Genomic DNA, 4,094 nt, shown 5'->3' with positions numbered 1-4,094 from the left:
TGTTTATCTATACTGTTTGTCTGATATGGTTGTATTTAAGCATAATAATTATTTAGGCCTGTTTAGCATGTCCTGCTAAATAAATTTAGATATCGGTATGTAAAGTAAGCGAAATAAAGGAATCAAAACTGAGTTGGTTTAAATTTATTTCAAAATATAGTCACTCTTTTTATGGTCTCAATTTACAGAGTTAATACCAAAGTTTTTGTATGAGAGTAAAAGACATAAAGAAGTTAAAATCAATAGAACGACGGTTTGAGCTTTTAACTGGACAGTGTAAATTGGACATTAACTTTAAATCAGGGTGAGAGCAATATTTAAAGTTAATTAAATTCTAATCATTTTCAAAAATTATTTTTAAAAGTTAAATGTGAGGACGAGAGTTAAGCATTTAAGTTTAATCATATAATCTAAGTCAACAGAACGAGAGTTTGAGACGAGGGTGTTTAAACGGTTAGTATTTTCTAAAAAACGAGTTTCTATAGATTCCATTGCTTTCAAAAAGTGATTTTAGATTTAACTAAATAGTGAGAGCGTACGTTAATATAAAGTCATAGTCTGATTCAACAGAGCGAGAGTTTGAGAAAAGACTTTTAATCAATAGTGTCTACTGAAAAGACTTATTTTAAAACTAAGAAACCAACGAAGACTTGATTCCCTAATTACGACGAACTACATTTCGATATCCGTGTTATTTGATATTTAATCTAGATCCAATTTTAGTTTTACTTTTCCCCCTAATCATCAAAGTATCATCCGCCTTAGCTTTACGAAGTAACCTTAGAAAAACGGTATATCGATTCATTAAGTCCCTGTGGGATCGATATCTTTTAAAACTACGCGATTAGACTGTGCACTTGCAGTTAATACCCCAATAGACTCATAAAGTCGCGATCAAGTTTTTGGCGCCGTTGCCGGGGACTTTTTATTTAGTCGATATCGTAACTCTTCTGTTACGCTGTAGAGACTAAGGAATTTTTTATTTTTCCTTCTTTTTCGTTGATTTGTATGCCACACACTCGCTCACAAGGCGAACCGTACTACTTATGAATCAATGACGTTGAACGATATCTCTGAGTCTTACGACGAATTCGGGAGTATCATGCTGCAAATAATCTTCCTCCAATCGAAATTCCTGATCTCAAAAATCTCCTTCCTTCGCCGATACCCGAGATGGCAGAACCAGCTCGTGCTCTTCGAGATTATGCTGCTCCATCACAAGATGAGCCGCATTCGAGTATTGCTCCACCCGCAATCGAAGCAAACAACTTCGAACTTAAACCTTCGCTGTTGCAGGCAGTGCAACAGAACCAATTTTCTGGAAATCCTACCGAGGATCCAAACCTTCATTTATCCGTATTTGTCCAATACGCTGATACTGTTAAAGCTAATGGTGTCACTTCAGACGCAATTCGACTTCGTCTCTTTCCTTTCTCGTTAAGGGATAAAGCTAGAAGATGGCTTCAGTCTCTTCCTTCCAACTCATCCACCACATGGAATGAGTTGAAGAAAGTCTTTCTTGCCCGATATTTTCCTCCAAGCAAAACAGCTATGTTGAGAGCCTAGATAAATGGATTTAAACAGAAAGATAACGAGTCTCTTTTCGAAGCTTGGGAAAGATACAAAGACATGATGAGACTTTGCCCACACCATGGTTTAGAGGACTGGTTAGTAATTCATACCTTCTATAATGGTCTCTTATACAACACAAGGTTAACAATAAACGCCACCTCTGGTGGTGCGCTTATGGATAAACCTTACGCTGACGCTTATCAACTTATCGAGAGCATGGCCCAAAACCATTATCAGTGGGGAAGCGACCGAACGATGGTAGAAAAACCTCAAACAAAAGGTGGCATGTACGAGATAAGTAGACTTGTGTAGCACCTCAAATTTGCCCCCCCTCATCCATGCATTCATTTTTAGGTCATTTAACATTTCATATTGCATTGCATCATGTCAATCAGAATCAGATCCTAGAAGCTTGAACATCATCCAAGACACTTTGTGGGTCCTATCCAGGTGATCGGTCAATACAAAGGAATGACTCGAGATACTTCCAACATGTTCAAATGGGGTCTATTCATCATTCCAAATGCCAATCTTGAAGGAGCAAAAAAGCAGAGCCTGAGCTGTCATGCTCGCTAGGCGAGCAGCATGGTTCGCTAGGCGAACTGCACTGTCATGCTCGCTAAGCGAGCAGATCCTTCGCTAGGCGAAGAGCACGCGTTTCAGAATGTAACATAAAGGATTTTGGGCTTGATCTGCCCTCTTTTGAGCCCACAAAGTCACGGAATTCAGTCTATAAATACTAGAGTTTCAGTAGAACAAAAACCCTGGACAGAAAGGGAGACCACAAGAGGAGAAAAAGAAGGAGAAAAAGAAAAGGGAAAAGGAGAGGGGCGAACTACTCTGCAGCAACCTCCAGACAGCTCTGAGAAGTTCACTCGGACTCACACACTTTTTCATGCAAACCCTAACATTACTTTGCAAATCCAGCTGTGCCATTCGATTTCAATCGGTCTCTCTGATCAGGTTTGCCCTTTTTCCCATTACCTTAAGCTTTCAATTTGAATACTCTGAATGTATGAGGTATCGTTAGGTTTTTGCCCACGGGTTGTATATGCATGAATGTGTAAAAACAATGCCTTGAATGTTTAATCGTTTCATTTCTGAGATGGATACCATAGGGTTTGGGGTTACCGAGATCGGACTATTATCAATGAAGAACCCAAAACCCGCAGGCCTTCGCTAGCCGCCTCGCTAGGCGAGCTTGTAGCGAAGCCTCGCTAAGCCTTCGCTAGACGAGGCAGTAGCGAGCGTGACAGTATTTGATTTTTCTATTTGCCCTGATCTATTGTGTGTTCGTCTTGACATGTTAACTCTTAATTACCCTGTTTGTTTCTCTAACCTATTTTGTTGAGTTTTTGTGAGGGCTCACATGACTCTTGCAGAGATGGCTTGGTGTTCCACTTTATTTGTGGGATACCACCGGGAGGTCTATTCCGATTACCTGTACTGACCCGTGTTCTTTGATGGTGTTAGCTTGAGAGATCACCGGGTTTCTTGCTTCATTAATTGCTGTTACTTCGGATCTTTATCCGTGTGGTACTTTTACCTCTTTCCCGCATTTTACCGTTTTCTTAGCTGGAAGACCTCGATAGAAGGCAATGTTTTCTTTTGTTTATTTACTTTTGTATGGTGTGATCGTCTTCCCCATAGGGTTGCCCGGCTTCGTATAGTCTCCCGTTTGCATGACAATTAAGGTAGCACTGTTCCTTCGTCTAGGACTTCCTTTTTGCATGAGCGTTCCTACAACGCAAACAAACCCATTGATTTTTCTTCTCCTAAGAACATGTTAACTCCTTCTACTACAGGCGAGTAAGTCTCCAAAGGTCGAGCATCCGGTAGATTGCGTAGTAACGTCGTTCACCCCAAAACGCAACCCTTACCCCGTAGTTAGCCGAACTACGTCTTGCTCTGATTCTCATTCCAGATGAGATACGTAGGCATAAGACGCGATGTCTTAGCGAGCACACATCTCCCCAACCCATAGGTCAGCCGAGCTACGAAGACTCTGATTCTCATATTCAGATGAGATACGTATGTAGTGGATGCGACATCCGTGCGAGTCATTTCCTTTTGACCCTCTTTTTAGTAAATAGTACATTAGATAAACCCACACCCTTTAGACAAGAACTACAAAAGTGGATCCCGTAGAGTACTACGGATGCGTAGGGGTGCTAATACCTTCCCTTCGCATAACCGACTCCCGAACCTAAGATTTGGTTGCGAGACCTTGTCTTTTCCTTTCCTTTTTTCCAAGTTTACTTCGAGCGTTTCCTTTCCCCCCTTTGTGATGAATAACGCACGGTAGCGACTCTTCTGTCTTTTTCTTTTTCGCCGGTTGTCTCTTTTTCGCATACTGTATTTTTCAGGTTGCGACACCTTGATCATGTTAATGCAAAAGTGGATGCTCTTGCCCAGAAAATTGAAAGTTTGAATGTATCACCTCCAGCCACCGTGGTTGCCGTAACTCAAAATTGCGAAGTCTGTGGAATTCAAGGTCACACTCCTACAAATTGTCAAATCCT

At 40.9% G+C, this 4,094-nt stretch overlaps 1 non-coding gene across 1 annotated transcript; it reads right to left on the bottom strand.

Annotated features, from left to right (window-relative positions):
• Window positions 1-1,551: 1,551 nt before the first annotated feature.
• On the bottom strand, window positions 1,552-1,658 carry LOC127088730 (small nucleolar RNA R71). The gene has a single exon (XR_007790553.1). It is a non-coding gene; the product is annotated as a small nucleolar RNA R71 (small nucleolar RNA).
• Between the last annotated feature and the right edge of the window lie 2,436 nt (window positions 1,659-4,094).

The sequence above is a fragment of the Lathyrus oleraceus genome, chromosome 5 (assembly GCF_024323335.1).
Source record: "Lathyrus oleraceus cultivar Zhongwan6 chromosome 5, CAAS_Psat_ZW6_1.0, whole genome shotgun sequence".
Taxonomy (NCBI): domain Eukaryota; kingdom Viridiplantae; phylum Streptophyta; class Magnoliopsida; order Fabales; family Fabaceae; genus Lathyrus; species Lathyrus oleraceus.
This window is presented reverse-complemented; position numbering and strand designations above follow the sequence as displayed.